This window comes from Boleophthalmus pectinirostris, unplaced genomic scaffold (genome assembly GCF_026225935.1).
Source record: "Boleophthalmus pectinirostris isolate CB_2022bp ecotype Guang Dong unplaced genomic scaffold, ASM2622593v1 HiC_scaffold_21, whole genome shotgun sequence".
NCBI lineage: Eukaryota > Metazoa > Chordata > Actinopteri > Gobiiformes > Gobiidae > Boleophthalmus > Boleophthalmus pectinirostris.
The window spans coordinates 32,146,810-32,173,164 of NW_026571175.1; the positions used below are offsets into that span (position 1 = coordinate 32,146,810).

At 39.1% G+C, this 26,355-nt stretch overlaps 1 protein-coding gene across 1 annotated transcript in view; it reads right to left on the reverse strand.

Moving 5' to 3' along the window:
• The window catches only part of thsd7aa (thrombospondin, type I, domain containing 7Aa), a 437,777-nt gene that overhangs the window by 380,014 nt on the left and 31,408 nt on the right, over window positions 1-26,355 (reverse strand). The window lies entirely within an intron of this gene.

The following is a 26,355-nucleotide window of genomic DNA, read 5'->3' on the forward strand; positions in this document are numbered from 1 at the left end:
ACACGTCATCTTACTGACATCATGGTCTTTCATCGAAGACAAAGACGCTCCCCTGCCATATGAAAAATTCCCGGGCAAATGACGTTTTACCCAGTATCCCTTGTGAAACTGCACTACCAGGAATATTTGGAATTCTTTGGAATATTCCACAGTATTGTATTAAACTTATATCTTGCATTTAATCTCAAGTATACCGTGCCTTCCCATGGATCTGACCTGTATCTTTGCCTTGTGTTATGCTACAAGGCCGAGTTACAGCTCTAAATGGAGATGGATATATTTAAAGGAGTCATGCAGGATCAGCATTTTAGAGCTTTTAACATTCAGATGGATTCATGCATGTTTGAATCATCTTTATTCTCCTGCATTCAAGATGTCATCGCTTCAATTTACCCTCGTTTTCACCTCCATCGGAACACGCCCGCTGCTCTGTACTGATACGTTCTCCAATTTTATTTTCTTAATCTGCGATACACGTAGGATTCGGGAGCGTGGCATACCCATTTTGACACCAATGAAAAAAAAATTAATCCTGCTCACCACACCAGTGTGATCTGCAGCCATCAGAAGAGGCTGACATCATTTGCTGAAGAGGCGTTTACGGCGAGACACCGTAAAGATGGAAATCAGCTCCTAATACCTCATTGGGCACCACAATTTTCCAACACAGAAGTCATCTTGTTTTTTGTTTTTTTATCAACAAAGTCATTTTAGATGAATATTGCGATTGATTTACACAGAATCTTACAGCTAACTACCCAGGCTGGTGCCACCTAATGCCTCCGCTCAGTTTCATTTCTCTCCAGCGACTAGGTTAGGAATCGGAATACACTAGACGGTTCGCAAAAAACGTGCAAGTTCAGGCACCAGCCACAGCACAACAGTAAACAAAGCAGTTGAGATGGAAGTCATACATTCTGTGTTGGCAACGATTCTTGAGATCGAGCATTTAAAGCCGGAACAAAGAGAATGTTTGGCGAATTTTATCAAGGGGAAAGACGTTATTGTTCCTACTTGGGAAAAGCTTAATTTACCATTTAGCCCATTCAAATAGCAGCGATTGGTTAAATAAAAAAAGTACCCGCTTACCGTTGAGCGACTGAATTCTAACACTGCAAGGTCAGATGGTTTGTGAAACCGGCTGATGAATCAGGCTAACAGCTAACCATAAGGAGAGTCGAAAAGGGACTGAAGAGATCGCTAAATTACTCAAACATGCATGTATGGCAGCTACAGTAAAACCTCTTCAGGCCTGTTTTGATGAGGGAACAACGTTAGAACACGGCAGAGCAATGACAGATCTACAGAAACAAGCGGGTGACGGAAACCCAACCAAAATATTACCGTATTTTCTGGACTATAGGACGCGCTCTTAAGCCTTCAACCCCTTCAAAAAACGATTGCGCGCCCCACAATCCAGAGCGTCCTATACACGAATCCACTCGGGTGTCCCAGTACGACTTCAGTAAACTACAAAGCCGCACCACCCGCAGAACACGCAAACACACACGGAGCAGACAGCGACCGCACAGAGAAACACACCCACAGACACACTCATCACTCCACGCCGACGAGGAACGGAACGGAGGAACGAACCGAAAAAGCGAGACACAACTAGAACAACTGAGTCACTGCGAACACGCCGACAATCCGTTGGTCCCAGACAGCACCCTCCCTACACGCCACAACTGAACAAAGCCCAGAGTCACCGTGAACGAACAAACAAACAAAACCACTCACCCATCACACTGTTGTGTTTCCTTTAAAGTCCGGTGCGGTTTATTTATGAAAAATGCTCAGCCCAGGACAGGAAAGCTCTACAGCGTGTGGTCAGAGCGGCAGAGAAGACCACTGGATGTGACTTTACACCCATCTGTGAAATTTACGAGGAGCGTTGTAGAAGACGGGCCTCCAGGATCATGGGGGACCCTCGCACCCTCCCACCATCTGTTTGTTCCTCTGCCTCTGGGAGGAGACTGAGGAGCATTAAAGCTGGAACTTCTCAGCTGAAGTTCAGCTTCTTTCCTGAGGCTGTCAGACTTTTGAACAGTGCACACTGACTTCCTGCTTTGGTTGCCTCTTTCTCTATCTTGCCACGTTTACTACTTGTTCATTGGAACTGCTAAATGTTGTTGTTTTAAATGTATTTATTTTTTAACATTGCTTATTATTATTATTATTGTTTTTTATCTCTTTCTGTATCACTGGGCCTCGGGGAGCACATTTCGTTCTGTCATGTGTTTCTCTCACATGTTTGAATGACAAAATAAAGAACCTTGAACCTTGAACCTTGAAAAAAGTTGACAGTGCGCCTAATAGCCCGGAAAATACGGTACATAGACAACGTCTGCGGATCAACTAAGGTAACAAAGCCAATAAAAAGACTTATTAATTACACCCTCCACTTGAAATGTTCTGCAGTGCACTTCTAAATTATGCCACAGTGCTTCACAAATCACTACTTTCTATTTCCATTTCCTCGCTTCTGTTTTTCATTACAGAGAGTATTGACGATACCAGAGCATTTTTTGTGTTACGTCTGCGGTTTTGGCAGTGGAACAAAACCTTTTTAGTTAACAAACATGTTTTTTTGGCTGTAAAAATACTGACTGACTGATTGTCTTTGTATTTCAATTTTCTTCCTTACAGATCTTTTCATACCAACAGTTTGATTTCTAAAACCGAGCTCACAAGTTCAACCAAAACGTGAACTTGTGTAACCGCCCGGGCTCTGTTCTCTCTCCGTGACATTTATGAAGTGATCTTTGTTGGCGGACTTCCTCGTTCCACGGAGCATATGATGCCCGTCCGCCCGCCTGTCCGCCCTGGTGGCTTGTGGGTAATGGTGCAGCGTACAGTGAATGAGCTCCTCTGGGATGAACGCCTCAGTGGCTGCTCTAAGTGTGACGAATGCACCGCCGCCTTCGGAAACTCACTTAACCCTGCACCTCTGAACACCCGCAGGAAAAAAATATGTGGGTAAAAATATCAAAAAGTATATTTAGAGATTTTAATTTCAAGCATTTTTTGCGGGTAAACAAAACTACAAAAACTTTAAAATGCCCCAAAGTGCACATTTAAAGGTTCTATATTACACAAAATTGACTGTTATGAGCTTTAAACCAGATTTAATCCTTCACTATTACTCTGTTTACATCTTTAAAGCTCAAAAAATATTGCTCCGTTCCACCTTGTGATGTCATGAAGCGGTAGTTTTCAAGTTAACAGCTACTTTTTACGTTTCATTCTGCAAAGATTTGCAATTCCAGGACTGAAATTATCCAAATGATTTTAGTGAAGGTGTGTAGAGTTTAAAAACGCACTGGAGCACTTCCTGTATTACCACATGACATCACAAGGTGGAACAGTCTGTTTCTGTTGAGAGAAGAACTCAACCTGAAATCTGTATGCAGGATTTGTGAGTTAAACATGTGTGAATGAAACAAAACACAACTCCAAGTCTGTTTGTGATGAGGAAACAACATTATAACACAGATCTGTTACGTTTGGGCACTTTTTGTTTTTCCCCAGTTGTTTTTAATTGTGTCTATTTTTTGTATTATCGTTTCTAGTTTTGTTTTGGTAAGTTGTTAATGTTTTTTGTGGATGTTGTTTTGTAGCCGCTTGTCGCTCCTCATTTCTGCCAGGAGCCGATAAATGTACAAGGGCGGTACTTTCTCGCTCTCTTAAACTCATTAAAACGGAAGAACCAATGACAAAATAAGATTTTAAAAAATAAAAGAAATTAAAAGTTAAAGCTTGACTCCTGTGTCCTTTTAAATATGTCACCCTTGGGCTATAAGAGTTCAGAAAATAGTGTAATATGGGCGTTTTAACATATGCAAATCTAAAAAATGGTTGGAATTATACTTAGAATTCTTGGTTCTCTTGTTTTGTTGTTGTTTTTTTGACTCGACATAAAAAATTTAAAAGTAAAACAAACAGACAGACTTTGATTATCTGTTTAATTGGAATGAAATATTTTGTTCTGGGGGGGAAAAAATATGTACAAAACAATCGAATTCCTCTTTTACTTTTTGGAGTTAAAGGTGCATTGTGTAACATTTTGATTGGGTGTCCCTCACCTTCGTGTCGCTATGGAGACGTCATTGCTCTCCCTGGAATGTTCCGCAGTATGACATTAAACAGCTCTGCCTTACATTTATTTCAATTACAGGTGGTTTTATAGCTCAAAAATACATTGAAAAACAAACATTCTGACCGTCAGCAGGGTCGCCTCTCCACAGATCTGACCTGTAACTTGGTCCGGTTTGGTCTCATACTGTGAAACTTTCCAGACAAAATAATAACATCTCCACGGGCAAAAGCATTTGACGGTCCCTCCATGGAGAAAAGTTGCACAATGCACCTTTCAGACCTCAATAATCCAAGCGAAGAATTTGATTAAAAAAAAAAAATCACGTAAAACAATATGTAACACAAAAACTACACGCACGATAACTCACGTCAAATCCAACAGGGATCCACAACAATTAACCTGTGTCTCGCTGCTGTGCCTCGCTCGCACGATCAATATTCATAAAACATGCACATTAGACACAGCGTTATCAATGCTGAATACACAAAAGTATGGAAATGTATGCAGACGAGACACACGGGTGCGACTGTACGAGCGACGGGAAATACGGTCTATAGGAAGGTGAAGGGAGATATGGAAGCAACTCCGACCGCGCTAAGCAAATAAATACGAACCGACTTTGCGACAAAACCTTTCAGAATACACTTGTTTCAGTCTACAGCAGGTAGTGTAGTCGGACAACACTCTTTATGTAGATCAGGGGTGTCAAACTCATTTTGGTCCAGGGGCCGTATCCAACCGGGCTGGGGCTGGATCAAAAAACTCATGTCATATAAACCCCAAAAATAACAATAAGTTCAAATAATTGTGCAGAGAAACACAAATCTATTACAGAAATCTTTTTTAATTGATGAACTCTCTCTTTTACAAAATATTATATTATGAACAACCTGAAACTTTAAGAAAAATAACATTTCAACACAATGTTTTAACATGAACTTGTTTAATATTAACAATGTAAATAGGAATAAGTAAATTTTTCTTGGAAAATCCTGCACTCAGCTTTTTTTCTCACACATTTTGGGACATTTTTCCTGAGGAAGTCGGACGGTCAAGTCAAAACGATCGTCCTTTAAGAGCGTTTGGAAAGAGAGACAAGTCTTCTTTTGCTGCTGCTCTGGAGGGGCCACGTACAGAGACATGGAGACGCTGACTCTGATAAACACCAGTGAGCAGTACGAAATTTCAATAGAAATAACAACTCTAGGTCTAGAAAAAAGAACCTAATAACATTAAAGGTCTTCAGAATACACGGTCTTGGTCTACAGCGGGCCAGTGTAGTTGACACCTGATGATGTAGATAGTAGAATGCATTTTTGACTTTAAATCATCGTACTTTCTTTTCTATTCCCATGTGGTCTTATATCTGTTTAATCCCTCGGTTGTTCAGCGCTCTTCAGGCTACGTTCAGACTGCAAGGTTTAAGGCTCGATTTGGCTTTTTTTGTGAAATCCGATTTTTTTTGCGAGGTCGTTCACGTTTCCAATTAAATGCGACTTGTGTGTGATCTCCGGTGTGAACTTAAACGCCCCAAAAGTGTCCCGCATGCGCACTGGAGGTCACGACGATGCGAGTATTGAGCACCTGGAGGTTTTAAAGTTGCTGTCGTACAGGAACCAGAACATGTACGGCTTATTTGTTTTAAGGAGGAGATTGAGAAGGAGAAGGACGAGTTTTTTTGGTCATGGCGTTTTGTGGGGCAGTGGCAGCAACGTCCGTAGAAAGAAACGTGTGGGTGGGGAGTGAAGACTATATCGAGAAATAAAGTATCGCGAGTGAACTGCATGCATATATTAAATACTACAATTATATATTTGTTTGAATAGCTAATGCTTAACCAGTGACTTCTGATATATGTGTTTGAAGAAACTGCTGTGTAGGTTGTGTCTTTTTAAGGAAATTCTGTACAGAGCAGCTGACGAGGGGACATCCTGGCTGGCAACGAACCTAAATAGATCCGGTCAGTCCCATAGACGGAGAGGCTTCAGGGAGGATCCAAGGCGTGAACCTGATCAACATATCATTATGCATATTTCTGTGAATGTATATATACTGGGTTAAGGGACAGATCCTGGTGTTCAGACTGTCTGAAACTAAGTCCTGTGTAGAATAGGCCATCAGGGATAGTGGTTTGACCCAGAGCTCTGTATTAGAATTGTATTGGACAGGGAATAAATTCTTTTTACTTTTAATCGATCGATTCCAGTTGTGTTTTTTGATAGAACACGCCTAACAGGAGTCGCAGCCAAGAGTGGTGGGACTGATATGAGCATCGCTGCTTCACTGACACGGATTTCAGACCCAGTTTTCATCTGACGAGAAGAACGTCTGTGTACATTTGTGTCGTGAAGGTGGGATGAATGCGACCTGGCCGTTCAGACTGAAGTTGCGTGTCAAAAGATCAGATATGTATTAGTTTTAGGAGCACATATCCAAGTGTTCTGGGTCGCATTTGAAAAAATCTGATAGAGGTCACATAGGGGCCAAAAAATCGGATTTGTGTCAATTCAGGATGCAGTCTGAACTAGGGATGGGCATGATTAGTCGATTAATCGATAATTGATCATTAAGAATTTCATCGATTACATATATTTTTATCGACAAACCGAATGTACGTTGTTGTCTGTAGCGTGACCAAACAGGGTCCGTACATGTGTCTCTCTGCACTCAGAAGGAGCGAGACACAAACATTCGGTCAGTCTGCAACGTACCGAAGTGCATATGCGTATTTAACGATGACTTGTACAAGAAATTCCACACTTTCCGTTGCGTTCGGGACAAGTGTGAGTCCATGTGCACAGTGTATAAAGCAGCACATATGTTTCGGTGTCCAGTGGGAAAAAGCTTTACCAGGTGAAAGTCGCGCAATCTCGATGACGAGTCCCCACCTCCCTCCCCCCGTACTTGTCCTGGTTTTAACAAACGCAAATCTGGTCACACTAACCTGTATTCCACTGAGTCATGTCTTTTAATCCGACAGAAATTGACCGCATCAACGCACAAGAGCTGTAGTTTTTTATCTTCGCTGAGTTTATGCAAATTAGTGATGCGGGTTTAAGTTTTGTTTCTGTGAGAGTTGAACAAAACTGAATTAAACACATTATAATGTCAAACGGGCTGATGTGGCTCTAGAGTCGTTACGGTTTATTTGTCGTAAAGTTGAATTTATTTATGCAGATTAGTAGTGCAGCTAGTAATAATAATGATGATCATTTTAATATAAAAACGTTAATGATTAATCGATAATCGATCGTTAATTCTCTCGACGATCGATTAAGAAAATTTCATCGAATGCCCATCCCTAGTCTGAACCTAGCCTTATACTTGTTTTCATACAGCTCAAGCTCATTCTAAAGACATTCAGGAAAGGTTCATTTCTCTCCTGTGAATGGGACTTTTTTAGTATCGATTCCTGCTCAAATGAGAATAATTTCAATACTAGTTTTAGTATTGATAGTATCTGGTTTTCGATATGTCTGATAAGCCGACATGCAGGTCAAAGAATCAAGTGGGACATGATGGCAAAGTTGTTGTTTTTTTAGTCGAATCAGAACGCAAAATGAGCCTCGTTTTTTTCATGTTTCTGATTTATGTTGCCAGTTTCAACGCTGAAATCCAGTTGGTTTAACTGTAAATTGCATCTCTCTGATCTGGATGGTCTCTACCTAAACCCCAGCACAATCATGAACCAGTGCTAGTGCAGCCTCTGTAGCTCAGTGAGTGAATTCTGGAGGTTCTGAGCTTTCACAAGAACCTGTCCATATTCTGAGGATGAGAAAATCTTGTCTGTGTCTCTATCTGCAGGTTAAGTCAATGGCAACACAGGTCCACTTGTGATTATAATATCTTTTTTCAAACTGTAAGAGCAGAGACTACATATTCTTCATTTAAAGCTACACGTATTTTCTTGGGGCCCTTTAGTGCTTCGCGGGCCCTTTGTGCAGACCCGTAACTACCTTCAGAGTTGTTTCTATGGGAAGTCCTCTGGTTGGATTACTCTGTTCTATTTCTGCCCATAGAGCTGTGCAAGTCTGACCCAAATGAATCCATGACCTAGAATCTGCCGATGGACCTACTTGGAGAAAAAAACGCTAGATTTCTTCAATAGTGGATGAGTTAACCTGCTTTTGTGTGGCTTTTAACAGAGACGGACCAAGTCAGAGGAAAACGGTGGTGACGTGTTTTAAAAAGAGATCGTAAAGGCGCATTTCAACAATAATTTGCGTCTTCAGAATTTTAGGTTTTGGCTTCGTCTCTTAACATTGGCACTGTAACCTTTCCAAGCTAAATCCAAAGATGTTTTAGAATTTCACAAAATCAACCTCCATTCATCCAACTCATTTTCTTCCATGATCATTTTAAAAGGCGCCGTTTCTGATTTTTACCGTCTTAAAACCATGAAAAACAAAAGTAGTTTAAATGGTTTTCAGTGGTCCAAAGTTATTCCTCACTTAGCAAATCCATTCTGGCTCCATAATTATTCACGGTGATGAGTTTATAAACGCTTTTCACAACTTTCAAAAACCAGAGGAGAGATTCAGCGTCATGGTAATGCTCATAACAACAACTAGCATGCTAACAGTGCACGCTTCCTGATTTTTGGACAATAAATGCAATATTATACATACTCAAATACAAGTCCAAAAAAGTACTTCATTCTAAATTACATAAAATTGTTTCTTGTAAGCTTTAAGACTTGTTATAATTAGGAGTGTGCAAGAATATTGAAATATCAATATATCGTATTGTTTAATGTGATGATACAGTATCGATATCTTGGGCTGCTGTATCGATATATCACCAAGAGTATTTTTTGGTATATTTTACAAAATTATTTTGTGACAGAGCTACACTTTTGTTGTTTGTTTTAAGAAGGAAAACTGTTTATGTGACACATTTGACATTTTCACTGTTTTGATGATTAAAATGTTTGTTTTCATATGAACTTTGCACAAGAAGTGGTTTAACAAAGACTTTTAGTATTCACAACAACGATTTAGCCTTTATTTTTTATTGAACCATATTGAATCGATTTGAAATATCATATTGAATCGAAAGCTCACTGTATCGCTGGTATGTATCGTATCGGCAACTTATTAATGATCCCCAGCTCTTTTGTTATCTTGTCAAAACAGACCTGGAGTTGTGTTTTGTTTCACTCACACACGTCTGAGAAATCCTTTATTATTAGTCTTTCTGCACCTTTAAAGTTCAAACCGCTCTGTTCACGACACCTTGTGATGTCATGAAGTGGTAGTTTTGAAGTTGAACAACTACATTCAGTCAAGATTGGCAGGTCCAGGGCGGAAATGATCCAAATGATTCCAGTGAAGGTGTATGGAGTTTAAAAACACAGTGGAGCTCTACAGTATGGGGGGGTTAGAGAATCTTGATTGGCTTTAATGGGTTTCAGACTTGAACATATTCCAGGTGATGGTTACGATGGTGAGTACATATGTGTGTGTGTTTGTGTTCTGGAACAAACAAACAAAAAGAAACGTGTCATGAGTGTTTTTTTCTAAAATAAGTCCACCGATTATTAACTTTAAACTAGAAAAAAATACAATAAAGGCAAAATAATAGGACGTTACTTAATTTAACTAGAGTTCTATGAGTGACCTCCACCTCGGGCTATAAGCTCTGCAAGGGCCGCAGGCGAACGGCCAAACCCACATGATGCAGGAACATGAATAATTAAAGAGGAATTACAAATAAAAACTAATTACATAGTGAAAATACACAGAGGACGTGTATACAGAGGGAATAGAGAATGAACAGAGGTAGATGAATGTAAATGAGGGTAAACACAGCGCAGGAGAATAAGTCCGACCGTCACGTGACAAAGGAGAGGCACTAATTAGGTGAAAGTGCACGTGGAACAGAAAGTGCATAGGTTTTCAGACCGGAGCACTTCCTGTGTTACCACATGACATCACAAGGTGGATCAGAATAATAATCCATGTATCATTCGTTCATACGTTTTTCAATATAAAACCAAAAATAAAAAAACGAAAAAAAAAAACTATTTTCTTCATTATTTGTTTCCAAAACCAAAACTGAAAAATGGATAACGATTCATTTTTTCAGTTTTCGGTTTTGTGTTTAAATGAATAATGGAAAAAATGAATAAAGGCCGTTTCCTGTTTCTGTGATTTAATCTGCGATGCCGGACTGAACCAGAACCGAACCAGGACTAAACCAGAACCGGGACAAGGCCAGAACTGAGATGAGGACTGAGACCGGGAACAGGACCAGGACTGAGACCGCGACTGATACCAGGACCAGACTGGGACTGAGACCAGGACTGAAGGCGGGACCAGACCAGGACCTGACCGTGATTGATTCCGGGACTCAGACGGGGACTGAGGCTGGGACCAGACCGGGACTGAGACCGGGACCAGACCGGGACCAGACCAAGACTGAAAATGGTTTTGTCCTGTTTTAGTCCTGGTTCAGTCCTGGTTCATTCCGGCATCACATTTTCAGTCAAACGGGAAACGGGAAAAAGCCGGGTCGTTATCCGTTTTTTCCATTATTCATTTAAACACAAAATCGAAAACTGAAAAAATTGAATCATTATCTGTGGAGACAAATAACAAAGAAAACAGTTTTTTTGTTTTTTTTTTCATTTTCTTATTTTTGGTTTTATTTTGAAAAACGAATGAACGAACGATACACGGATTCTAAATGTGCAGGGTTTGTGTGTTAAAGCTGCATTGTGTAACATTTCTGGTGGAGGCTTCGTCAAACACTTTTCTCCATGGAAAGGTTAATGCTCTGTCTGGAATGTTCCACAGTATGGCATTAAACCTTTCTATCTTCATGGAGACCAAACCAGACCAAGTTACAGGTCAGATCTGTGGAGAGGCGACACAGCTCACAGTCAGAATGTGTTTTTATAGATAATTTTGATCTATAAAACCACCTTTAATTGAATAAAAGTAACGTAGAGCTGTTTAAAGTCACACTGAGGAACTTCCGAATCAGACTGTGAATGAACCCAAACACGACTCTGCCCCTTTAAGTCAGTTTAACTTTCCGTTTTATGCAGACTTCAGCACAAATGCAGTTTAATATTAAAGTGGTTTCTTTGACGTGTCATTCTCGCAGCTCTTTGGGCGGCGAGGCCTGACAGCTCACGGTGATCCACGGCCCCGCTGCAAAACCTTCATTAGTTTCCATGTGGCCTGTATTACTTCACACACGGAGCGCCGCAAATTAGCCATCAATCACATCCATACAACTCACACCTTCTACTCTACGTGCTAACCTTATAAAAATATGTAATGTTCAAGGTGTAATAATGTCGTTTATTGTACGTCACCACCAAAATATATAGAAAGATATTTAAAAATTCAAGTTTATCTGCAGTATTATTCTAAAGATTACACATTTCATAGTTCTGTGGCCCAGTAAACGAGTACGCAAGTCGTTGTTTTGCAAGTCTCAAGTCAAGTCTTTGACCTCAAGTCCGAGTCAAGTCCCAAGTCAAAGACAGACAAGTCCAAGTCGAGTCTCGAGTCACTGGCCCATAAGTCCAGGTCAAGTCCAAGTCGTCTGCTTTGAGCTTTAAGTCATTTCAAGTCTTTAAACCAAAAAAGTACCAAATATAGCTTAGATTTTTGCAATTTATATGAATTTTAAATTGTAATTGACTCTAAATTGTACTTAAATTGTCATGGTATATGAGTATTTACATAAGAGTTGTAGAAATGCAAAAATGTCTTGACAAGAGTGCGAATTATTATGATCAGAATAGAAAGAATTAAGATTTAAGAGTGCATAAAAACAGTTAAATGGAAGGATCATGTCCTCTGTAGTTCCCTCTGTTATACTACACTGTACTTTATATTACTGTAGTACATTTGAGGATTCCACATCACAGTACTTCAGTTTCATCCTAAGTAACAAAGAGAAGTGGGAGGGACATGTTCCAGTTCGTTCTTGTAAAATTAAGCACCACCTTTATCACCTGTAAAGAGAAAAGTATTTTCTAAAAACATATATTTTTTTAGAAGAAGCATCAAGTCTTCTTAGTCTGACTCGAGTCCAAGTCACGAATTGCAAGTCCCCACCTCTGACGTCGACTATCCAGAGGGTTGCCAGTTCAAATCTCGTCTGCAGTCTCAGAATAAAAGGGCCTATATTGCGCTATTTTCTGATGTTATAATGTTCTTTCCTTAAACTTAGACAAACTTTATTGATCCACAAGTGAAATTATTTGGACACAGATGCTCACACATCACAATAAAATATAATAACGAAGAGAAAATATATAAATTGTATTAATAAATTCTAAATAAGTAACAGAAAAACATCACAGACAGACCTGGAGTTGTGTTTTGTTTCATTCACACATGTTTAAACACACAAATGCTGCATATTTAGGTTCTTTTCTCAGTCCCAAAAAAAACCCACATTCTGTTCCACCTTGTGATGTAGGGCTGGTATCATTAAGAAGTTGCCAATACGATACATACCTCAACACACAGGCCATGATACGATACACATCTTGATACAGTGAACATTCGATTCAATATGATATGTTTCAAATTGATTCGATATGGTTCAGTAAAAACAATGGCAAAATCACAGCTGTGATACTAAAAGTCTTTGTTAAACCACTTCTTGTTCAAAGTTCATATGAAACACAAACATTTTAATCACCAAAACTGTGAATAAACAAGTTTCCTTCCTCTGAACAAGCAACAAAACTGTATTTTACTAAAATAATTTTGTAAAATATACTAAAAATACTCTTGGCGATATATCGATACAGCAGCTCACGATATCGATACTGTATCATCACATTAAACAATACAATATACCGATATTTCAATATTTTTGCACATCTGTAATCCAGAGAGTTGCCAGTTCAAACCTCGCCTGCAGTTCTTGTATTATATTATACTATTTTCTGATCTTATGTTATAATGTTGTTTCCTTAGACTTAGACGTGGACAAACTTTACTGATCCACAAAGGAAATTATTTGGACACAGACGCTCACAAATCACAATAAAATATAATAACAAAGAGAAAAAATATAAATGGTAATAATAAATTCTAAATAAGTAGCAAAAAACCATCACAAATAGAACTGGAGTTTTGTTTTGTTTCATTCACACGCACAAATCCTGAGTTCTTTCCTCAAATTGAAAAAACAACACTCAGTTCCACCTTGTGATGTCATGCAGTAATACAGGAAGTGCTCCACTGTGTTTTTAAACTCGATATACTCCATAAACTAGAAACATTTGGATCATTTCAGCGCTGGAATTGCCGGCCTCTACTTGAAAACTACCACTTCATGACATCACAAGGTGGAACAGAGCATTTTGAGCTTTGGAGATGTACAGACTAATAATAAAAATTACTCAGACGTGTGTGAATGAAACAAAAACACAGCTCTTGGTCGTTTTTGTGGAGTTAACCGCATTCTAACACGGCTTAAAGCTCACAGGGGTCAATTTCGTGTAATACAGGACAACAACGTACTGACAGTTAATTTTATAGCGACCAACTTTGTCAGCAGTATCCATGGAGACCGAGTCAGATCCGTGAATGATAGTCTATAATGGAAGTGTCAGTCAATGTCCGCAGTGTCCTCTAATGGGAGCGGAGAGGCCTGTGTTTAGCCCCATGTCGCCCTCTTATGGACGCCGTATCAGTAATTGAATCTCAACTGTTTTTGGAATTACAAGTCGATAAAAAACAAGTTCTCAGCAAGTCCCAGGCCACACTGACCGCCGCATACTTTTTGTCATTATAGGCTACTGTTTCTAGAGCGGTGGGTAAAAGTAGGCTCGGTTAACCACAACTCCAACATATCGTGGGATTTTCACCAACTAAAGCTACGTTCAGACTGCAGGGCTTTTTTTGCGAGGTCGTTCACGTTTCCAATTAAACGCAACTTGTATGTGATCTCCAGTGTGAACTTTAAACGCCCCAAAAGTCACACAAAGTTTACTAAAGTCACCTAAACATGGACGCGAGTACTGAACACTTGGAGATTTTAAAGTTGCTGTCGTACCGGAGCCAGAACATGTACAGCTTATTTGTTTTAAGGAGGAGATTGAGAAGGAGAAGGACGAGGTTTTTGGTTTGCTGACACAGACTGAAGAAGCCTCCTGGATGAGTAAAGAAGCATATTCTCTTTTAGAACGGTACCTACCTGGACAACGAATTGGTAACCCTAGGATTCTATGTCCTGTCAATAATCACATCATTGTTGCATTGTCTTCCTGTGACCTCTTGTATAAAGCTGAGATTTTATATTTTATTACTTAAATTTCTATTTTATTTTGACATGTACATTTACATTTATATAATTATGTCTTATTTGACAGCAGTTTTTTGCTACTTATTTCAAATTTATTGTTTCTAGGGGTGTAATGATACACAAAAATCACAGTTCGATATGTACCTCGGTTTTGAAGTCACTGTTCGGTTCATTTTTGGTACAGTATGAGAACAAAATGCAAAACCAAAAAAGGCGAAAGTGATGACCACACGGCGCGATGACCGTAGTTTTGTGAGGATTCATGTGGTTTGGATTGACATAGTCAAGGCAGGGGGCATTTGTTGTCAAGGTGGCCACCCTAACTATAAAGCGCTGTGGGAAACACTGCCACCCCAATCAGGGATGAGTTCCCTCATGAATATTAAAGAGCGGAGCCTTCAGTGTAATGCACATGTAGTGGAATGTAAACACATACAAATTGCACGAATTCACTCGTGCTCAGTCCTGCACCGAACCGAACGTCCCATACCGAAACAGCTCAGCATGAATACATTTACTGTTATACCCCTAATTATGACCATTTATTTATTTATCTTTGTTATTATATTATATTGTGATGTGTGAGTTACTGTGTCCAAATAATTTCCCTTCTGAATTAATAAAGTTTGTCTAAATCTCAGTCTAACTACAAGGCCTTTCCTGTTGTGTTCACTTGGCTTTTCACTGCTCATCCAAAAGACTGAAGAAACCTTTTGGTTGAGCAGTGAAGCATATTCTCATTTGGACTGAGATTTTTTTTTTTTAATACGACTTTTTCAACCTGAATTTTCCTTCCATTCATAAATCCGTGCTTACTCCGCATCCACTCGATCACTTATTAAAGGGGTGGCGAGCATCTGTGCCCTGCTCATATCCAGACGGGTCCTGTTTTGACTCTGCTCCTCTCCTCTGGGTCTCATTAAGAAGGAGGGAGGCGGGTAGAGCTCTGTCTCCAGCACTGATGAATAATACAGGGACCACTGCAGTTAAGTGGGGCCTATTTAGGGAAGTTTTCATGGTGTTTGCTCGCATAGGGGTAAACCATTCCACATCCGCCATTTTATATTCATACCAGCAGTCTGTCAGTGAGAGTCGCGTGGTGGAGAGGAGAAGAAGAAGAAGAAGAAAGTAGTTCCTGGAGGTTTGGGTAAACAAGTGTCAATAGTGAGATGTTTGAGATGCAGTGGTTGACTCTGCTGGTGTAGCTATACTATGGAATTCACTGAGATAAATACATTAATTCATACACTAAAATGGTCCTGGTTTGCTGTTTTGGTTCTGTTTTAGCTCAGGATTTTTTAAAGGTCCTCCTATATTACGCAAAACTGACTCTTGTGAGCTTTAAGTCATGTTATAATCTTGTTACCTCCTCAAAAACAGACCTGGAGTTGTGTTTTGTTTCATTCCCACGTTTGAGTATTCCGATATTATTAGCCTGCCTACATCTCCTAAGCTCAAAATGCTCTGTTCCACCTTGTGATGTCATGAATTTAAGGATATTCTGCCCCAAAGACTTTGTTTGGCAGTTGCAGTGTGAAATTAACTCTTGACCCTATGGTACAATGAGCAGTTTTTCTAAATCCCATACTGGGACATATCGGGTTGGGATGGTTGGTATAAATAAAATAATGAAAAGAGCAACAGAAATTCAGCTGGTAAAAGCAGGGGTCCCCAACCGGTGCCTCTAAACTAGAGCTAAAACCAGGACTAAACCAGAACTACCAGAAGAGTGGTGCTGGGGAATATCGGGCTGACCTCAAAACGGGCGCTTATTTCTACCAGAAGCTAAGCATTGATGAAATGTCAATCGGACCAGTTTTGGTTTGTTTGCCAGTGTGAAAGTGGACCACACTGGAGTCTATATACAACATAATAACAATTTTATTGCCTGAAGCAGACCAAATAATCGAACTAGCAGTGTGAAAGCGCTCTAAACCAGGACTAAAAAAAAGGACTGAACCAGGATTAAACCATGCTGCGCCTCATTCCCCCTTTTCCTGTATGAGACCAGGCTGTGAAAATATTGTCCCTAAGAGCACCGGCACCCCCTTGGTCTGAAATATTGTTGAACATAAAACACGTCCATGGCGCAAAAAAAGGTTGGGAACCACTGGGTAAGAGCGTTTATCCACTGATCAGAAGGCTGGTGGTTCGAATCCTGCTCTTGTGCAAAAGAAGAAAGACAGTTCTTTCTTTGAAGCTCCCAAATTTTATTTCAATGACACCACGATGTGAGGTTTTGGGTCAAGCCCTTCTTCAGACATGGAAGGATAAGTTTCACACCTGTTATATATATAAAGTCACCTGACCCACCATGTGATCAGTCCCAATAAAAAAAAAAAAAAAAAAAAAAGATTACAATTGTTGAATGGAATCTTTTAGTACAAAATAAGGTTCTCTTGACATAAACATCATTGGTTGAGCGGTTGGATTCGCTGACCCACAGGTTGGCTGGTGTGATTCCTGCTCCCAAAGATGAATGCTGTCGTTGTGTCGTTGGGCAAAGCACTTAACCCACCTCGCCTCAAGTATCTGTGTGCACTGGTGTGTGAATGGGTGAGTGGTTCCATGTTGTAAAGCGCTTTGAGAGGCTTGAAAGTGGAAAAGCGCTGTATAAAAATGTGACCAATATTGCCCATTCTCGATGTTAAGTACTTCTTTTGGTGCTTTTTTTTCTGTTTTTTTCTGTTTTCTGACTTTCCTATCATTGAAAACAGTGAAAAACTAATGTGAGTTATGCATTTCTCAAATAATTAAAGCACGTATTTATTGAGACAGGCAGGGCAACTCTCACTCTCTAAGGTCACGCCACAGAATATTTCGTAATACATTTGCAAATACACAATTATAGAAATCTATCTGAAGAAATAAGTTGAATCTTATCAAAACGAGCGAATCCACTGTTGAACTGTATAACTGACGGGCTAATTATATCACGAAACTAAGCCCTGTTAGCGCTAAGTCAGACTGAGTGGATTCCCGCCAAGTGGCCAAATTAAGTCATTACACTCCATTACTGAGACGGCTGGAGCTTAAAACGACAACAAGAAATGATCTAGACAAGTTTTTTTAAAGACTTTAGAGATGTCTGACAGCCGAGTGAAAAACATTGTCATGAAGGATCAGATTTAAGAGCGTCTGCAGCTGTGAGCTCTGACCTGCTGTCTCCGGTTCATCCGCAGGTCATACAGTAGTAATAATTCGACCAATCAGAGGCTTCGGAGCACGCTGTCACTTGTCTCCGGGCGGAAAAAACTAAAAAACTAGGGGAAGATTTGAATGTTGTTTATACAGAAGAAGATGAGCAAACCTGTGCAGATTTCTCTTTCTCTTTGTGTTATCAATTCAAGTATTTTTCACAAAGCAAATGTACAATAAATTAAAAGTAAGTAATTTATGTACGAATATCACAGAGCAGAGGTGGTGCAAGTACTCGACACAGTAACAGTGTGAAAAGCAACAACTATAGTCTTCTTGACTTTTACGTAATCTAAGATTTGTTCTAACAGATTGAAGTAGTAGTAGTAGTAGTAGTAGTAGTAGTAGTGGTAGGAGGAGGAGGAGGAGGAGGAGTAAACTACTGGAAATGATAGAAGAAGTAGTAGTAGTAACAAATAAAGGGTACAATGAAAGAGCAGTAGTAGCATTAGTAGCAACAGAAGTAGTAGCAGCAGCAGTAGTAGCAGTAGTAGTAGTAGTGGTAAACTAGTGGAAATGATAGAAGAAGTAGTAGTAGTAGTAGTATTAGTAGTAGTAACACATGAAGGGTACAATGAAACAGCAGTAGTAACATTAGTAGTAGCATTAGTAGCAGTAGTAGTACTAGTAGCAGCAGCAGTAGTAGCAGGTGCAGTAGCAGTGGTAGTAGCAGTAGTAAACTAGTGGAAATGATAGAAGTAGTAGTAGTAGTAGTAACAAATAAAGGGTACAATGAAAGAGCAGTAGTAGCATTAGTAGTAGCATTAGTAGCAGTAGTAGTAGTAGCAGTAGCAAACTACTGGAAATGATAGAAGTAGTAGTAGTAACAAATGAAGGGTACAATGAAAAAGCAGTAGTAAAGCATTAGTAGTAGCATTAGTAGTAGTAGTAGTAGTAGTAGTAGTAGTAGTAGTAGTAGTAGTAGGAGGAGGAGGAGTAAACTACTGGAAATGATAGAAGAAGTAGTAGTAGTAACAAATAAAGGGTACAATGAAAGAGCAGTAGTAGCATTAGTAGTAGCATTAGTAGCAGTAGTAGTACTAGTAGCAGCAGCAGCAGTAGTAGCAGTAGTAGTACCAGCAGCAGTAGCAGTAGTAGTAGCAGTAGTAGCAGCAGCAGTAGCATTAGTAGTAGTAGCAGTAGCAAACTACTGGAAATGATAGAAGTAGTAGTAGTAACACATGAAGGGTACAATGAAGTAAAGCAGTAGTAGCATTAGTAGCAGTAGCAGTAGTAGCAGCAGCAGCAGTAGTAGCAGTAGTAGCAGCAGCAGTAGTAGCAGTAGTAGCAGCAGCAGTAGCAGTAGTAGCATTAGTAGTAGCAGTAGTAGTAGTAGTAGTAGTAGCAGCAGCAGTAGTAGGAGGAGGAGTAAATTAGTAGAACTGATAGAACCAGGAGTAGTAACAAATGAAGGGTACAAAGAAACTGCAGTAGTAGTCGTCGTAGTCGTAGTAGTCGTGTACTATGAGTAGTAAACGTACACTTGTGAAATTACAACTACAAAATCTGTTTATGTACGAGATTACAATATTTTATGTACAATTATAAACATATTTTAAAACAATGATGACGAGTAATTTGAATATAGTAGCAGCAGTAGTAGTAGAAGGAGGAGGAAACTAATGGAAATGACAGAAGTAGTAGTAGTAGTAACAAATGATAGGTACTATGAAACTGCAGTAGTACTAGTAGTCGTAGTAGTCGTAGTAGTGTACTATGAATAGTAAATTTACACTTGTGAACTACAAAATCAGTTTATGCACAGAATTACAATATTTTATGTACAACTATGAACATATCTTGAAAGAATTCTAAGTAATATGAATAGTAGTAGTAGTAGTAGTAGTAGTAGTAGTAGTATTAGCAGTATTAGTAGCAGCAGCAGAATCAGTATAGTACTAGTATGCATAAATGTACACTCTTTAAAATTTTAATAAACTACTAAATTTGTTTCAGTATCTATAATATTATATTATATTATGTATGATTATGAACATATCTTAAAGAATAAAATGTTGTAGTAGTAGTTGTAGTAGTGGGTTATAGCTTATCTTAATGTGGTCTAATGCAGTTTGTGTAAAGTTTACTAGGCCACAGACTGCACCAGGGCCATTTGTAAGTCAGTAGGTTATCCCTGTTACTATCTTCGCTCATTTGTAGCTGAGCGTTAATTGGAGTTAGCGTGGGAAGCTAGGAGCAGGTTGATGCAAAGCTCTTTAGGGCTTATCTTACGCCTCAATCCTCCGCACGTTTCCTCAGGCTAATCGTGCCGCGCCGCAAGCTGCTAGCTAACCCCGCGCAGCCATCCAGCGGAGAGATCCAGTTCATCTACGAAAAGAAAGACACGGCTAATCGCTATAATGGGGTTAGCCAGCATTGTTTTAGACCTCACGTTTGTTGTGTTTGGAGCTTTTGGCCACAGCAAACTGCAGACGCGACGCTTTTATCTCGGCCCTTTTAGCGTAATGAGGTCCGCGGTTCGTTAGGGGCGCCAGTTGTTGTGGGACACTGGTGTTTTGATGAATTTAGAGTGCAAGGACAACGCGGTAATAAGGAGAAAATTGGGTTGCAGAGGTGGAGATGCAAAGCTGCGGCTAATAGTCAACAGGAGCGATAGATAGTGTGACCAGACGTCCCTGTTTACCCAAAACAGTCCCAGTTTTGAGCCCTGTGTCCCCAGTCCAAGTAGAATTGTCCAAAACCAGTGATTTGTCCCAGTTTTATACAAGAAATGACCCAGGTGTCCCTATTTTTGACCAAATTAGACTATACTGCCATTTGTTTAGCAAAAATACAGAAAAACAGGCTTGAAAATTGCAGTAGCGCTAGTAGTAGTAGCAGCAGTAGTAGTGGTAGCAGTAGTGGTATTTCTAGTAGTTGTGGTAGTAGTAGTAGTAGTGGTAGTGGTAGTTCTAGTAGTAGTGGAAGGCGTAGTGGTAGTGGTAGTAGTAGTTCTAGTAGTAGTGGTAGTAGTGGTAGTTGTAGTAGTAGTAGTAGTAGTTCTAGTAGTAGTGGTAGTGATATTGGTAGTGGTAGTAGTAGTAGTTCTAGTAGTAGTGGTAGTAGTTCTAGTTGTAGTGGTTGTAGTAGTGGTAGTGATATTGGTACTGGTAGTAGTAGTAGTTCTAGTAGTAGTGGTAGTGATTTGGTAGTGGTAGTAGTAGTAGTTCTAGTAGTAGTGGTAGTAGTAGTAGTAGTAATTCTAGTAGTAGTGGTAGTGGTAATGGTAGTAGTGGTAGTTATTGTAGTAGTGGTAGTAGTAGTAGTGTAGTGTAGTAGTAGTGTGGTAGTGTAGTTAGTAGTGGTAGTAGTAATAGTAGTAGTGGTAGTAGTAGTAGTGGTAGTGGTACATGTAGTAGTGGTAGTAGTAATAGTAGTAGTAGTCCTAGTAGTCAACAGGACCAATAGATAGTGTGACCAGACGTCCCCGTTTACCCAGAACAGTCCCAGTTTTGAGCCCTGTGTCCCTGTCCAAGTAGATTTGTCCAAAACCACTGATTTGTCCCAGTGTTATACAAGAAATGTCTCAGGCGTCCCTATTTTTGACCAAATTAGGAGACTATATTGCCATTTGTTTAGCTAAAATACAGAAAAACAGACTTGGAAATGACCATGAGGCAAATAAATGCAGTCAGTCGCACCAACAGAAGCCCCTCTGATCACACACTGACCCAAAATTGAGTTTAGAAAGGACAATGTTACACTAGTTTAACAATTGTATTTAAATCTGAATTCTTGAAAATCTGGTCACCCTACCAATAGAGCACTGCAAAAAATTTAAAAGTTAAGACGACTTGAATTAAGAACATTTGTTGTCATGATTTCAATAAATTTGCCAATGAAACAAGACTTTTTGTAGTTAAAATATGAAAACAAAACAAAAACAGTACCTTTACTTGTCATCAACTCAAATAAAGTCAATTGTTTTTAATTTAAGTCATTTTAACTTTGCTAAACATTGATTTTTGCAGTGAACATCAAATTGCAATCGTGTCCATAGAGATCGACCGATATGGATTTTTTTCCTGCTCGATTCCAATATCGATTGTTTTTAGATGATATATATATTTTTTTATTTGTTTGTATTATGATTTTAATGTCCTTTTTATTCTGTAAAGCCCTTTGAATTATTTTGTACGAATTGTGCTCTACCGACAGGGGAGCCAACGGAGGGACAAAGGGGTCTGTTGTCCCACGTCCCAGGGTTTTAGGGACCCAGAACTGGACCTTCTTCCTATTCATTTATATTAGAGGGGGCCCTTGTGAGGCTTCTTGCCCCGGGCCCCCAAAATTCCGTCGATGGGCCTGGATACAGATAAACTCTCCTAGAAACCAGGAACCGATGATCGATGAGCTCTGCCGATGTATTTAGAGTTATCGAATTAAAATTAAGTCACTACAAGTGTTCAGATGTTTCCAGTGACCTCTTTGGACTAAAATGTTCAAACTAAGCTTTATACATATATATTTTTCATGCATACTTAGGCTTAACATGATATCGGCCTCCGCTGGAGATTTAAATATATAAATATCGGTCAAATAGTCTAAAGCAAGAGACCTCAACACTAGTGAGTACTCCAGTTTGATTCTGTGACTGGCTGTGTAGTAGTAGTAGTAGTAGTAGTAGTAGTAGTAGTAGTAGTAGTAGTAGTAGTAGTAGTAGTATAGTAGTAGTCGTATCAAATAGTAACTTCTCACATTAGTCATCTGTCCATCACGTTTTGGACATTTACTTTGCTAACTCAGTTCCCACATCACTTATCTAATATATTGTAGTAGTAGTAGTAGTAGTAGTAGTAGTAGTAGTAGTAGTAGTAGTAGTAGTAGTAGGAGCAGTTGCAGTAGTGCCAATAGTAAACGTAGTAGTATTTTCCACATTGTAACCAAATACTTTTAATGAACCAGAAGTGTATTTTTTCTGATATAAATAAAATAAATACATATATAATAAAGAAAAAAAAGCAAAACAATGGCTCAAATCAAAATATCAACTTTTTCCAGATCAACTTTGTCCAGTTTTAACATTTGGAACAGTTAGATACAGTAAAAGTATTTGGTTACACTGTGGATAGAGCAGCTTTGGTATGTCAGCAAACTCATTTTATAACTTTTACCAACTAACAACAGTCGTGAAACTTCTCGTATCTGCATTCAGTTCCAATTCAGTCTAACCTTGATTCATAACGGACAATTCCACACCAGAATATTTTAGCATTACCGGCCCGCTCACGCCGTTTGCTGTGAGCGCCGCCCTGGGCCAGCTAAGAACCTCCATCTGTCCAGCTCCAGCACGGGTCAGTGGGTCACCTCCACAATCCAATGTCCAGTGAAGCCAGGAGCCCATATATCATCGTTCTGAAGACGTCTGGTAATAAGAGCGCGGACTTGATGCGACGCGACAACTGCATTACGGTTTATAACAAATGACGCTATTGTGGGCAGAGCGAGGTTCAATCAGGGAATGAGAAAGAACCACAGAACTATAATAAAATCTGGAAGGTGAAACCAAGATGGTGTCGTATTGGTTTCGGTGGTCTGTGCTTTGAGGACGTAAACGTTTTCAAAAGTTTATGTTGTGAAAATAGAAAAGAATCCTACAAAATCCAACCTTTGTGGAAGTTGTGGATGCCCTTTCAGCCAAACACGGGCAGTTTGAACTCCCAAAAAAGGACAGAGGTTGAACATCTTATCCAGTTTTTATTATAAATCCGTGGATGTAAACGTTGATGGAAAAGCAAGGTATGGACACGCAGAGTACAGTATGGTGGCCCTTTTGGGACAAACTGCTATAATTTAAAACAGTGGCTCTGGTTGGATTGTTCCTTTCACCTAACACTTGTGACATTTTTATTTATTAATGGTTTAGACCTGGTTAAGTACAGATTTATAATTTGTATAAACCTGGTTTAATCCCTGATTAAGACTGTTTTGGTCTTTAATTCTCTTTAACTCTTGGATTAACTTGGATTAACTTAAACTAATTTACTGTAAGTAGTAGTTGTAGTAGTAGTAGTGGTAGTAGTGTGGTGTAGTAGTAGTAAGTAGTAGTGGTAGTAGTAGTAGTAGTGGTAGTAGTAGTAGTAGTAGTAGTAGTAGTAGTAGTAGTAGTAGTAGTAGTAGTAGTAGTAGTAGTAGTAGGTAGTAGTAGTAGTAGTAGTAGTAGTAGTAGTAGTAGTAGTAGTAGTAGTAGTAGTAGTAGTAGTAGTAGTAGTAGTAGTAGTAGTAGTAGTAGTAGTAGTAGTAGTAGTAGTAGTAGTAGTAGTAGTGGTAGTAGTAGTAGTGGTAGTAGTAGTGGTAGTAGTAGTAGTGGTGGTAGTAGTAGTAGTGGTAGTAGTAGTAGTAGTAGTAGTAGTAGTAGTAGGGTAGTAGTAGTAGTAGTAGTAGTAGTAGTGGTGGTGGTAGTAGTAGTAGTAGTGGTAGTAGTAGTAGTAGTAGTAGGTAGTAGTGTAGTGGTGGTAGTAGTAGTAGTAGTAGTAGTGGTGGTAGTAGTAGTAGTAGTGGTAGTAGTAGTAGTAGTAGTAGTAGTAGTGGTAGTAGTAGTAGTAGTAGTAGTGGTAGTGTAGTGGTAGTAGTTGTTGTAGTTTAGGTCTACTACCTACTATTACTACTACAACTACCTACTATTAGTAGTGATAGTATTTTCAGTATAGGTGGTAGTGGAAGTAAAAGTAGTGGTAGTGGAAGTAAAATTGGTTGTAGTAGTAGTATAAATATAACTGGTAGTAGTAGTAGTAGTGGTAGTTGCAGTAGGTGTACTACCTACTACAATTATTGCTATTACAACTACCTACAATTAGTAGCGGTATTTGCAGTATAGGTGGTAGTAGAAACATTAGTAGTGGCAGTAGAAGAAAAATTGGCAGTAGTAGTATAAGTATAACTGGTAGTAGTAGTAGCTTTGGTAGTGGTAACTTAACTTGATTTTAGTAATAGCTGTAGACTTGTAATAGTAGTACAAGTAGTAGTAGGATTGGTATTGGTAGTATCTGTGGTAGTAGTGACAGTATTTGCAGTATCAGAGTAGTAGTAGTAGTAGTAGTAGTAATAGTATTAGTAGTGGTAGTATAAGTGTAAGTGGTAGTAGTAGCAGTAGCAGCGTTGGTAGTGGAAGTAGAAGTAGTAGTAGTAGGATTGATACAGTAGTGATAATATTTGCAGTAGCAGTGACAGTATTGGTACAGTAGTGATAGTATTTGCAGTAGTAGCAGTAGTATTTGCAGTATAAGTGGTACGTGTGAAGAATCCCTCAGTCTCAAGATATGTGTAAGTATAAGAGGTAGTATATCGAGGTAGTAGTAGTAGTGGTAGTAGTAATAGTAGTAGGATTGATATTGGAAGTATCTTGTATAGAAGTGATGGTATTTGCATTTGTAGTAGTGGTATTTGCAGTTGCAGTGGTAGTATTGGTATAGAAGTGATAGTATGTGGGATAGCAGTGATAGTATTTGCAGTAGTAGTAGACTGGTACCACCTAATTTGAAGTATTATTGTCAGATAGTAGTTCCATTACAGATTTATGTAAGCTGCGTTTTCCAACCTCCATATTCCATTTTCACAGCCAATTTCTCACTGTCACCTGTCCATCACCTACTTCCACTTAGCATACTGCACTCCTCAGCTCTGCGCGCTTATCTTAACATACACATATAGTAGTAGAAGACAGTAATAGTAGTAGGATTGGTAGTAGCAGTAGCGGTTGTAGTAGGATGATAGTGGTAATATTTGCAGTATTTGCAGAGTGGTGGTAATAATTTCTCACATTATCACCGGTTCATCGCTTTTTGCACATTTCCCTTTCTAACTCGGAACACATACTACTTATCATTTAATACAGTAGTAGTAGTACATGTAGTTGCAGTAGTAGTAGTAGTAGTAGTAGTAATAGTAGTAGTAGTAGTAGTAGTAGTTGCATTTTCTCAACCAATTTCTGACTTTCACTTGTCAATCACATTTTGCACATTTCCCTTGCTTAAACTCAGTACCCACACCACTTACCCTAACATATTGTAGTAGTTATATTAGTAGAAGTAGTAGACCTAGTTGTAGTAGTATTAGTATTAGTAGTAAAAGTAGTAGTAGTAGTTGCTGTTGTATTTTCACAACTGAGATTTTGGTTAATCTACACTTAATCACCTGTCCATCCCATTTTGGACATTTCCCTTGCTAACCCAATACCCACACCACTTACCTTAACAAATCGTAGTAGTAGTACTAGTAGTATACATAGTTATAGTAAACCCAGTATTAGTAGTAGTCACTGGTAAACAGTCAAGGGTACGTAGTAGTAGTAAACTGGTAAATAGTTGAATTTTAAATAGAGCTTTTCTACCTTTAAGACATTCAGTGTGCTGTAGTAGTAGCAGCAATAGTAGCAGTAGTAGTACTAGTAGTAGTAGAAGCAGCAGTAGCAGTAGTAGTAGTACTAGTAGTATACCTAGTTCTAGTAAACCTTGTAGTAGTAGTAGTAGAAGTACTAGTAGTAAAAGGGTAAATAGTCAGATTTTAAATAGAGCTTTTCCACTTTTAAGGCATTCAGAGTGCTGTAGTAGTAGTAGTAGTACTAGCAGTAATAGCATACTTAGTTGTAGTAGACCTAGTAGTAGTAGTAGTAGCAGTAGTAGTAGTCATAGTAGTAGTAGTAGTAGTAGTAGTAGTAGTAGTAGTAGTAGTAGTAGTCATAGTAGTAGAAAATGGTAAATAATCCAATTCAAACTAGAGCTTTTCCACCTTTCAGGCATTCAAAGCGCTGTAGTAGTAGTAGTAGTAGTAGTAGTAGT